The sequence below is a fragment of the Leucopleurus acutus genome (assembly GCF_964270905.1).
Source record: "Leucopleurus acutus genome assembly, chromosome: 13".
Classification (NCBI taxonomy): Eukaryota; Metazoa; Chordata; class Mammalia; order Artiodactyla; family Delphinidae; genus Leucopleurus; species Leucopleurus acutus.
Genome location: NC_139155.1, coordinates 31,734,276 through 31,747,699, shown reverse-complemented (window position 1 = coordinate 31,747,699; position 13,424 = coordinate 31,734,276). Strand labels below are relative to the sequence as shown.

At 40.2% G+C, this 13,424-nt stretch overlaps 1 pseudogene across 1 annotated transcript; it reads left to right on the top strand.

Moving 5' to 3' along the window:
* The first annotated feature begins 736 nt into the window (after positions 1 to 736).
* On the top strand, positions 737 to 1,563 carry LOC309970946 (elongation factor 1-gamma-like; annotated as a pseudogene). The gene has a single exon. The product of its transcript is annotated as an elongation factor 1-gamma-like (transcript).
* Positions 1,564 to 13,424: the final 11,861 nt, after the last annotated feature.

Genomic DNA, 13,424 nt, shown 5'->3' with positions numbered 1-13,424 from the left:
TTTCATCTAAAATCAGTGAAACTCCCAGAAGAATTGTGTCTGGAGAGAAGGCTGTCTGATGTGATAAACAGCAAAATCTCCATCAACCCAATTCAACTCAGAATTCTCTAAAGAGAAGAGTGTGAAGAAAAGAGAAACTCGGTACAAAAGGTTTCTCTGTTTTTGGCTGAGGATTTTGCTGACTGCAAGAATTATGCATCACTCAGACCAAGCAAACAGGGCTATGCTATCATTGTCACATCTCCCCAAAGTTACAACCCCATCGAGGTGTCTCACACTAGGTGAGAACCCCAACATTTGAAGGAAAGAATCACTCCTCTTTGTGTCTGACACAGCTGGACTCAGAACTCTGTCATCACAGAGAAAATGGTTTATTGGCTCCCACAGTAACACATCAAACCTTCTGGAGATGTCAGGAGACCAAAGCAGTCATTCCCAGGCATCTGGCTTCTTAGTAAAGCAGAGAAGGAAGACATCTTTGCAGTTGATGGGCCACAATTCCCTTGCCTCTCCAACACATTGTGCTATTGGGTCTGAAACTCATGTCAAGGAAGAGAAGACTTTTCAAAGATGACCCTTTCTCTGTATCCTCTTATCTAACTTCCTCCAGGGAAAGAGAGAACCATAGATATGGAGTTTCAATTCTGAGGAGAATATTGTTTAAAAAACAAAAAAAAATTCTTTTGAATCCTCCCCCTTAAGACTGGTCATTAATAAATGGTAAAAGTAGCTAACTATGGAGTATGGATTTACCTTGTTGTGGCTTTATAAACAGGTTCTGAAGCCTTCTTTCTGCCAGTCCTTTCCTAATACAAACCACTGGCTCCTCACCTGCATTAACCAGCCCCAGTTCTGGGCTGTCTTGGGTGAGGTGAAACTGAAAACATAGCCCAGTTTGATGTTAAAAAGTTTGCAGAGAGCCAGCCTAAAAAGGACACCCCACGGAAAGAGAAAGTTTCTCGAGAAGAGAAGAAGAAGCCCCAAGCTGAGCGGAAGGAGGAGAAGAAGACAGCTGCCTCTGCTACTGAGGAGGAGCTGGATGAATGTGAGCAAGCATTGGCTGCTGAGCAGAAGGCCAAGGATCCCTTTGCTCACCTGCCCAAGAGTAACTTTGTGTTGGATGAATTTAAGCGCAAGTACTCCAACGAGGACACACTCTCCGTGGTGCTGCCGTACTTTTGGGAGCACTTTGATAAAAATGGCTGATTCCTGTGGTACTGCGACTACTGCTTCCCAGAAGAGCTCACCCAGACATTCATAAGCTGCAACCTTATCAATGGAATGTTCCAGCGATTGGACAAACTGAGGAAGAATGACTTTGCCAGTGTCATTCTCTTTGGAACCAACAATAGCAGCTCCATTTCTGGAGTCTGAGTCTTCCGAGGCCAGGAACTTGCCTTTCCCCTGAGTCCAGATTGGCAGGTGGATTATGAGTCATACACATAGCAGAAACTGGATCCCAGCAGCGAGGATACCCAGCCGCTGGTTCAAGAATATTTTTCCTGGGATGGGGTCTTCCAGCATGCAGGCAAAGCCTTTAATCAGGGCAAGATCTTCAAGTGAACATCTCTTGCCATTGCCTAGCTGCCTGCACCTGCCTTTCAGGGAGAATGGGGGTCATTAAAGGAAACTGAACATTGAACCCTTTCCTGCCCTGCCTCCTTTGTGGGTCATGGTTTCTTCAAAGGGGAGTAGATATTTTGAAGCAGGGTGTTGTCTATACCTGCAAGACCTTCCTGTGCAGGAGAGAAGCCTTCAGAAGAGCAGAAAGAGAGGTCTCTCCTCGGTTTTGATTTTTTTTAAATTGCCTTGCCTCTCCTGTGATGATGATCTTCTAGGCTAGCTGGGAAACATTGGATGTAGTTAGGAGGTGGTGAGACAGGGCTTTGTAACTACCTAATTCCAGACCTTTCTGCATGAAGGGGGAGAATACCTGCTGATGGGGTGAGAGCACAGAATGAAGAGTGACTTAACACTACTACCTGCAGCTGCCCTATGAGGTGGGGCAGCAGCCGTATCCAAGAGTCATAGTTTCAAAAATTCACACAAACAGCAAGAAGAGGTACAGATTCCTTGGAACAGATACTGGCCTGTAGACCCTAACCTGGCTGTGGATCATCTCTAGGGTATCCCTATTTTTTAACAAGGAAGTGGGATTCAGAGATTTAAGTAAGTTGCCTGTGATCACACATCTTAGGTGGTGGAGGCAGGATTTTGAACCAAGTGGGTGTCACTGGAGCCTGAACCTTAAACACGCCCTACTGCTTCCTGCAATGTAGAGCAGTCAAAAATGTCAGTTAACAACCCTGAAAAATATTATAAAAATAAAAAAACAATAAATTATATTGCCAGCTTAAAATGAAAATAATCTAAGAGAACTTACCTAAAGATCAAATAATAAAATAGGTGATACCAAAAGTCCCTTTTAAATTTTAGTCCTGAAATTGTCCATTAGAAAGACATGCATTTCTGAAGAAGGAAAAAGAGTCAACACACCTGGTGCCTACATTTATGCATATGTATTTCCAAAATGACACCAATTAACTCTAAGATGATAAAGTGACCAGTCTACAGGCTGTATAATGTAATGTGTTGTTTCAACTAGGAATAATTGGTGAATGTATATAAATATACATTCTAGAGGTAGAAGAGTCCCATTAAAGACTCCATATGACATCCCCCAAGTCATACACAATGAAGGTTAATAACACTCATTAAAATAAAATAGTACTCATATAAAGACATTGGGAATTCAAATATTCTCCCATAATATAGAATGTCATTACTAGATAGTTTTAATTGCAGAGTGACAGGAGATTATATATGAATATTTGGAAAAGAAAATGCAACTGTTGCTTCTTTGCTGTATTTCACATCTATCCGCATTAAAACTGACCTTATTGCAGTGTTTCTGCTATGTCCAAGTGCTCTAAATCTCCAGAAAGTCACCATCACCCTTTGGGCTCTCTCCAAATTTATGCTATCTTTAGTATTCATGAACATGAATCCTTAAACTTCTCCATAGAAAAAGCATAATTTTAGATCCTTTTCCCTTCCCCACATCCAGACAGTCATGGTGTCCTGTGTATTCAGTGATGATTCAGCTCCTGTTCAGGTCCTCATTGTCTCTCACATGGATAATTGTGGCAATGGATTCCTGACTTCTCTGTTATCTCTTCTCTAAAATCTTTCCTTTACACGGTGACCAATTTATCTTCTTAAATCACAAGTCAGATAATGTCTGCTCCCTTTAAGAATACATGGAGACTCCTTGTTTTCTATTGAATAAAGTCCAAAACACTCTACTGCTCATTGGACTTCCTTTGTGCTTTTTAAATCTATCCAATCTTTCTAGTTTTATTTCCTTCTACACCTCTCTATCTATTCCACACTCAAGAAAGAACAGATTTTCAGGTATTTCTACCAATTTACTGTTAGTCATTTTTAGCAAAAGGGACATTCTGAAACTATAATTAATTATAAATCTATAATTATAACAAGACTATACAAGAATCATTTATTTCTAAAAGATGCACTGGTCATGCTTTTCAGAATCAGAGGCCATAAGTGGAAGTAAAAGAGGGATCCAATAGCATGAGGTGAAACCCCTGGAGACCACTGAGTGAGGGGGATATTTGGTACATTTGTTATTTATTTTAAAAAATCAACACCAATAATGCTCTGACAACAATTCTCCAATTTCAATTTGGTGACCTGCAATTTAATTCTGGTTTCTCACTACGCAGAATTGAGTCAAGAGATATATGGCCCCAGGCTGAGCAGCTGGAGTTTATCTCCCGTGGACAGATAGTTTAAGATAAAGATAACACCAGAAGCAAGGAAGAGCTGAACCCTGCCCAGATTAAAGATAAAGAGATCACATAGGCAGTTGAGGAAGATGGCGGAAGAGTAAGACGTGGAGATAACCTTCCTCCCCACAGATACATCAGAAATACATCTACACGTGGAACTGCTCCTATAGAATACCCACTGAACGCTGGCAGAAGACCTCAGACCTCCCAAAAGGCAAGAAACTCCCCCACGTACCTGGGTAGGGCAAAAGAAAAAAGAAAACACAGAGACAAAAGAATAGGGACGGGACCTGCACCAGTGAGAGGGATCTGTGAAAGAGGAAAGGTTTCCACACACTAGAAGCCCCTTCATGGTCAGAGACTGCGGGTGGCAGAAGGGGAAATCTTCGGAGCTGCAGGAGAGAGCACAGCAACAGGGGTGCGGAGGGCAAAGCAGGGAGATTCCCGCACAGAGGATCGGTGCTGACCAGCACTCACCAGCCCGAGAGGCTTGTCTGCTCACCCACTAGGACGGGCGGGGGCTGGGTGCTGAGGCTTGGGAGAGGACTGGGGTTGGTGGCGTGAGCACAGTCTGAAGGGGTAAGTGCACCACGATGAGCAGGGAGGGAGTCTGGGAAAATGTCTGGACCTGCCAAAGAGTCAAGAGACTTTTTCTTCCCTCTTTGTTTCCTGGTGTGCGAGGAGAGGGGATAAAGAGTGCTGCTTAAAGGAGCTCCAGAGAAGGGCGCGAGCCACGGCTATCAGCGTGGACCCCTGAGAAGGACATGAGATGCTAAGGCTGCTGCTGCTGCCACCAGGAAGCCTGTGTGTGAGCACAGGTCACTATCCACCACCCCCTTCCAGGGAACCTGTGCAGCCCGCCACTGCCAGGGTCCGGTGATCCAGGGACAACTTCCCCAGGAGAACGCAAGTCATGCTTCAGGCTGGTGCAAGGTCATGCTGGCCTCTGCCACCACAGGCTCGCCCCGCATCCGTACCCCTCCCTCCTCACAGCCTGAGTGAGCCAGAGTCCCTGAGTCAGCTGCTCCTTTAACACGGTCCTGTTTGAATGAAGAACAGGCGACCTACAGGCAGAGGCGGGGCCAAATCCAAAGCTGAAGCCCAGGAGCTGTGTGAACAAAGGAGAGGAAGGGAAATTTCTTCCAGCAGCCTCAGAAATAACGGATTAAAGCTCCACAAACAACATGATGTACCCTGCATCTGTGGAATACCTGAATAGACAACGAATCATCCCAAATTGAGGAAGTGGACTTTGAGATCAAGAGTTATTACTTTTTCCCCTTTTCCTCTTTTTGTGAGTGTGTATGTGTATGCTTCTGTGTGAGATTTTCTCTGTAAAGCTTTGCTTTCACGATTTGTCCTAGGGCTCTGTCCATCCATTGTTTTGTTTTTTATTTTTAATTTAAAAAATAATAACCTTAATAATTTCTTTTATTTAATAACTTTATTTTATTTTATCCTACTTTATTTTATTTTATCCTCTTTCTTTCTTGCTTTCTTCCATTCCTTCTTTCTTTCTACATTTTCTCCCTTTTATTCTGAGCTATGTGGATGAAAGGCTCTTGGTGCTTCAGCCAGCAGTCAGTGCTCTGCCTCTGAGGTGGGAGAGCCAATTTCAGGACACAGGTCCACAAAAGAACTCCCAGCTCCACATAATATCAAACGATGAAAATCTCCCAGAGATCTCCATTTCAACACCAACACCCAGCTTCACTCAACGACCAGCAAGCTACAGTGCTGGACACCCTATGCCAAAAAACTAGCAAGACAGGAACACAACCAAACCCATTAGCAGAGAGGCTGCCTAAGATCATAATAAGTCCACAGACACCCAAAAACACACCACAAGACATAGACCTGCCCATCAGAAAGTCAAGATCGAGCTTCATCCACCAGAACACAGGCACTAGTCCCCTCTTCCAGGAAGCCTACACAACCCACTGAACCAACGTTAGTCACTGGGGACAGACACCAAAAACAATGGGAACTACGAACCTGCAGCCTGCAAAAAGGAGATCCCAAACACAGTAAGATAAGCAAAATGAGAACACAGAAAAACACACAGCAGATGAAGGAGCAAGATAAAAACCCACCAGACCTAACAAATGAAGAGGAAATAGGCAGTCTACCTGAAAAACAATTCAGAATAATGATAGTAAAGATGATACAAAATCTTGGAAATAGAACAGAGAAAATGCAGGAAACATTTAACAAGGACATAGAAGAACTAAAGAGGAAACAAAACAATGATGAAAAACACAATAAATGAAATTAAAAATACTCTAGAAGGGATCAATAGCAAAATAACTGAAGCAGAAGAATGGATAAATGACCTGGGAGATAAAATAGTGGAACTAACTGCTGCAGAGCAGAATAAAGAAAAAAGAATGAAAAGAATTGAGGACAGTCTCATAGGCCTCTGGAACAACATTAAATGTGCCAACATTCAAATTATAGGGGTCCCAGAAGACGAAGAAAAAAGAAAGGGACTGAGATAATATTTGAAGAGATTATAGTTGAAAACTTCCCTAATGTGGGAAAGGAAATAGTTAATCAAGTCCAGGAAGCACAGAGAGTCCCATACAGGATAAATCCATGGAGAAACACACCAAGACATGTATTAATCAAACTATCAAAAATTAAATACAAAGAAATTATATTAGAAGCAGCAAGGAAAAAACAACAAATAACACACAAGGGAATCCCCATAAGGTTAACAGCTGATCTTTCAGCAGAACTCTGCAAGCCAGAGGGAGTGGCAGGACATATTTAAAGTGATGGAGAAAAACCTACAACCAAGATAACTCTACCCAGCAAGGATCTCATTCAGATTTGATGGAGAAATTAAAACCTTTACAGACAAGCAAAAGCTGAGAGAGTTCAGCACCACCAAAACAGCTTTACAACAAATGTTAAAGGATCTTCCCTTGGCAGGAAACACAAGAGAAGGGAAAGACCTACAATAACAAACCCAAAACAATTAAGAAAATGAGAAACGGAACATACATATCGATAATTACCTTAAATGTAAATGGATTAAAGGCTCCCACCAAAAGACACAGACTGGCTGAATGGATACAAAAACAAGACCCATATATATGCTGTCTACAAGAGACCCACTTCAGACATAGGGACACATACACACTGAAAGTGAGGGTATAGAAAAAGATATTTCATGCAAATGGAAATCCAAAGAAAGCTAGGGTAGCAATTGTCATATCTGACAAAATTGACTTTAAAATAAAGCCTATTACAAGAGCCAAAGAAGGACACTACATAATGATTAAAGGATCGATCCAAGAAGAAGATATAACAATTGTAAATATTTATGCACCTAACATAGGAGCACCTCAATACATAAGGCAAATACTAACAGACATAAAAGGAGAAGCTGACAGGAACACATCATAGTAGGGGACTTTAACACCTCACTTTCACCAATGGACAGATTATCCAAAATGAAAATAAATAAGGAAACCCATGATGATACATTAAACAAGATGGACTCTAAATGATACATTAAACAAGATGGGCTTGATTGATATTCATAGGACATTCCATCCAAAAACAACAGAATACACATTTTTCTCAAGTGCTTATGCAATATTCTCCAGGATAGATCATATCTTGTGTCACAAATCAAGCCTTGACAAATTTAAGAAAATTCAAATTGTATCAAGTATCTTTGCTGACCACAATGCTAAGAGACTAGATATCAATTACAGGAAAAGAGCTGTAAAAAAATACAAACACATGGAGGCTAAAAAATACACTACTTAATAACGAAGTGATCACTGAAGAAATCAAAGAGGAAATCAAAAAATACCTAGAAAAAGATGACAATGGCGACACGATGACCCAAAACGTATGGGATGCAACAAAAGCAGTTATAAGAGAGAAGTTTATAGCAATACAATCCTACCTTAAGAAACAGGAAACATCTCAAATAAACAACCTAATCTTGCACCTAAAGCAATTAGGGAAAGAAGAACAAAAGAACCCCAAAGTTAGCAGAAGGAAAGAAATCATAAAGATCAGATCAGAAATAAATGACAAAGAAATGAAGGAAATGATAGCAAACATCAATAAAACTAAAAGATGGTTCTTTGAGAAGATAAACAAAATTGGTAAACCATTAGTCAGACACACCAAGAAAATAAGGGAGAAGACTCAAATCAATAGAATTAGAAATGAAAAAGCAGAAGTAACAATTTAAATTGCAGAAATACAAAGGATCATGAGAGATTACTACAAGCAACTGTATGCCAATAAAATGGACAACCTGGAAGAAATGGACAAATTCTTAGAAATGTACAACCTGCTGAGACTTAACCTGGAAGAAATAGAAAATATGAACAGACCAATCACAAGCACTGAAATTGAAACTGTGATTAAAAATCTTCCAACAAACAAAAGGCAGAGCTTCACAGGTGAATTCTATCAAACATTTAGAGAAGAGTTAACACCCATCCGTCTCAAACTCTTCCAAAATATAGCAGAGGGAGGAACACTCCCAAACTCATTCTACAAAGCCACCATCACCCTGATACCAAAACCAGACAAAGATGTCACAAATAAAGAAAACTCCAGACCAATATCACTGACAAACATAGATGCAAAAATCCTCAACAAAATTCTAGCAAACAGAATCCAACAGCACATTAAAAGGATCATACACAATTATCAAGTGGGTTTATTCAAGGAATGCAAGGATTCTTCAATATACGCAAATCAACCAACGTGATATACCATATTAACAAATTGAAGGAGAAAAACCATATGATCATCTCAATAGATGAAGAGAAAGCTTTCAACAAAATTCATCACTCATTTATGATAAAAACCCTGAAGAAAGTAGGCATAGAGGGAACTTTCATCAACATAATAAAGGCCATATATATTACAAACCCACAGCCAACATCATCCTCAGTGGTGAAAAACTGAAACCATTTCCACTAAGATCAGGAACAAGACAAGTTTTCCCACTCTCACCACTCTTATTCAACATAGTTTTGGAAGTTTTAGCCACAGCAATCAGAGAAGAAAAAGAAATAAAAAGAATCCAAATTGGAAAACAAGTAGTAAAGCTGTCACTGTTTGCAGATGACATGATACTATACAAAGAGAATTCTAAAGATGCTACCAGAAAACTACTAGAGCTAATCAGTGAATTTGGTAAAGTAGCAGGTATAAAATTAATCCACAGAAATCTCTGGCATACTTATACACTAATGATGAAAAATCTGAAAGTGAAATCAAGAAAACATTCCCATTTACCATTGCAACAAAAAGAATAAAATATCTAGGAATAAGCCTACCTAAGGAGAGAAAAGACCTGTATGCAGAAAATTATAAGACACTGATGAAAGAAATTAAAGATGATACAAATAGATGGAGATATATACCATGTTCTTGGATTGGAAGCATCAACATTGTGAAAATGACTCTACTACCCAGAGTAATCCACAGATTCAATGCAATCCCTATCAAACTACCACTGGTATTTTTCACAGAACTAGAACAAAAAATTTCACAATTTGTATGGAGAAACAAAAGACTCCGAATAGCCAAAGCAATCTTGAGAACGAAAAATGGAACTGGAGGAATCAGGCTCCCTGACTTCAGACTATACTACAAAGCTACAGTAATCAAGACAGTATGTTACTGACACAAAAACAGAAATACAGATCAATGGAACAGGATAGAAAGCCCAGAGATAAACCCACACACATATGTTCACTTTATCTTTGATACAGGGAACAAGAATATACAGTTGAGAAAAGATATCCTCTTCAATAAGTGGTGCTGGGAAAACTGGACAGGTACATGTAAAAGTATGAAATTATAACACTCCCTAACATCATACACAAAAATAAACTCAAAATGGATTAAAGACCGTAATGTAAGACCAGACACTATCAAACTCAGAGGAAAACATAGACAGAATGCTGTATGACATAAATCACAGCAAGATCCTTTTTGACCCACCTCCTAGAGAAATGGAAAGAAAAAGAAACAAACGGGACCTAATGAAACTTAAAAACTTTTGCACAGCAAAGGAAATCATAAACAAGACCAAAAGACAACTCTCAGAATGGGAGAATATATTTGCAAATGAAGCAAATGGAAATGATTAATCTCTAAAATTTACAAGCAGCTCATGCAGCTCAAAAATAAAAAAAACAAACAACCCAATCCAAAAATGGCAGAAGACCTAAATAGACATTTCTCCAAAGAAGATATACAGATTACCAAGAAACACATGAAAGAATGCTCAACATCACTAATCATTAGAGAAATGCAAATCAAAACTACAATGAGATATCATCTCACACTGGTCAGAATGGGCATCATCAAAAAATCTGGAAACAATAAATGTGGGAGATGGTGTGGAGAAAAGGGAACCCTCTTGCACTGTTGGTGGGAATGAAAATTGATACAGCCACTATGGAGAACAGTATGGAGGGTCCTTAAAAAACTAAAAATAGAACTACCATACGACCCAGCAATCCCAATACTGGGCATATACCCTGAGAAAACCATAATTATAAAGAGTCATGTACCAAAATGTTCATTGCAGCTCTACTTACAGTAGCCAGGACATGGAAGCAACCTAAGTTTCCATCAACAGATGAATGGATAAAGAAGATGTGGCACGTATATACAATGAAATATTACTCAGCCATAAAAGGAAACAAAATTGAGTTATTTATAGTGAGGTGGATGGACCTAGAGTCTGTCATACAGAGTGAAGTAATTCAGAAAGGGAAAAAAAATACCGTATGCTAACACATAAATATGGAATCTAAGAAAGAAAAAAAGAAGTCATGAAGTACCTAGAGGTAAGAAGAGAGTAAAGACACAGACCTACTACAACACGGACTTGAGGATATGGGGAGGGGGAAGGGTAAGCTGTGACAAAGTGAGAGAGTAGCATGGACATATATACACTACCAAACGTAAAATAGATAGCTAGTGTGAAGCAGCCGCATAGCTCAGGGAGATCAGCTTGTTGGGTTTTGACCACCTAGAGGGGTGGCATAGGGAGGGTGGGAGTGAGAGAGACGCAAGTGGAAAGAGATATTGGAACACATGTGTATGTATAACTGATTCACTTTGTTATAAAGCAGAAACTAACACACCATTGTAAAGCAATTATACTCCAATAAAGATGTTTAAAAAAAAAAGAACGCTTTCCTAAACTTTTTTTGATGAAGGGTTAAATAAAATGGTATATTTTAATATTTTTATGATTGTACTGATAAAATTTACATAAAATTCATTATTTAACCATTTTATAGTGTATACTCACAATGTTTTACAACTGTCACCTCTATATCCAAAATATTTACATTACGTCAAATAGAAACACCATACCCTTTTTTTCTCCTTCCCCAACCCTGAGCAATTACTAATCTACATTCTGTCTCCATAGATTTGCTTATTCTTGACATTTCATTATAAATGTGTTCATATTAAAAAAATAAAAGAGACCACATATTTCTCATTTTTGATGTCAAGGAGAGTTTCCCAACTACACAAGAGCAAAAAGGCTCCTCAGAGTTCAAAAAGGGAGGGCATGCCACCCCATCGTAGGTGATGTCAACCTACCCCATAGTCCTCTTTACTAGAATCCATCTTGGCTAAGAGATGCACACACACACACAGAGGAGGACACTGAGATAAACCAAATATGGACTCAGAGCCAGACAAAGAAAGATGATTGGCCAAAGGAAGCCCAGATGAAATTCCCTGTATAAGTGATTCAAACTACCACAAAGGCACGACTCTCTCTCTGAGCTCACCCGTGTATGTCTACTCACACATACAGTAAGTCCCATACATATGAACCTTCAAATTTCAAACTTTTAAAGAGGTGAACATGCATTTGCATGTCCAATCACATAAGTTAATTCACATGTCTGACAAACATTGTCATATGAATGTATCCTCTACAAGTGGTTGTGCTGCTGTGTACTTTACTGTACAGTACTGTATAGAGTACAGTAGTACAGTATCTTTATTTCAAGCCCAGGATGTCATTTATGATGAGAAAAAAAGAGCTACTACCTAGATATCACTGGGTCATTTTTTCAAGAGTGTAGATAGAATTGAATCCAGCAAGGAACCAGAACCTGTGCCATCAACATCAGGTGTGAGTGAAATTGCAGCTTGCCCTCCGTCTGCTATTGCTGATGATCCTTCAGCTCTAACATCTCTGACCTCCTCTCTCTCCTTCAATCAGTGACCCCTCTTGCCTGTTCACTCGATGCCAGCCCCTGTATGCCAGCTGTTGTACTGTACTACTGTACTTTTCAAGATACTGTACTGTAAGATTAAAAATGTTTTCTTTATTTTTTGTCTTTGTTTTTTATGTATAATTTGTGGGAAAAGTATAATAAACCTATTACAGTACAGTACTATATAGCCGACTGTGTTAGTTGGGTACCTAGGCTAATTTTGTTGGATTTACAAACAAATTGGACTTATGAACGTGCTCTCCAATGGAACGCATTCCTATGTAGGAACCTTACTGTACTGTTATTCCTCCTAATAAACACTTTACTTGTTTCACTACTTTCTGACTCTTTGTGGAAATTCATTTCTACAAATCCGACAGGCTGTGTCACTGGCCACCGTGGTCTAGTGGCTAGGATTCAGCGCTCTCATTGACAGGGCTGACTTCAATCTTTGGATGAAGAACTGAAGTCCTGCTTCAATCTGCTGCAGACTGAAGCCACCTGAGATCATTTTGGTGCTGAAACCCAGGAATTCAAGGTAAACCGCAGACTTTGCCTGGCTGCAGCTTGAGGTCCCTGACTTCCTCTCTTGCCCTCTTTCTCTTGCTCTCTACTTTGTTTTCTTTTCAAGACCCACAAGGCATAAACTCAGTCCACTCACTGCATTATGTGCATTATGGCTCCCCTCAAATTCAGGGTGGCAGCTGGTATCCCCAGGCTGTGCAGATTCAAATAGTGCTTGTGTGACACTGTCCTTTGGGACCTGGTGGAAATATGATTTCCAACCGTGAAGGAGCCCAAGGGTTTTTTTCTCTCTCCTCTCTCCCTCTTTCTTTTGCTCTGCCTAAGCCACAACCCTCAGCATGCCCAGCACCCAAGGGGTGTATCCTCAGCAACATTGTGAGCAACATGCTGGGAGTCATAGCTTGGTGTCTGCTGCTGTCTCCAACAAATTGTACCCTGCTACACAGCACACTTTATTTCCTGGGGGTAGAAAAATTTCATCTCCTGGGCCCCACTGTCTTCCAGTGTCTTTCATCCAGAGTTGCCCGCTGATACACACACCACCCCACCAGCGTGTGCAACTGTCCTTCACTTTTTTCCTGAGATTTTCTTTCCTAATTTACTCACAAGGCAAGATTTCTTTTTCACCTAAACCTTAGGTTCTCTTCAATTTTACCTTAGCTGCCAAACAAACAGGGCAATAGACTAGGGGTTCTTCTGCTGTTTAATCTTCCACCTTATTCTGTGTCCAAAATCCCCTATGGGAATACTCCCACCTCTCGGCCCTCATGTCCTGACTCCCATGGCACTTTCCATTGCAGCCAACTCCAGTTCCTCTAGGAGTTCCCCCTTTACTCCAGACCTTGGC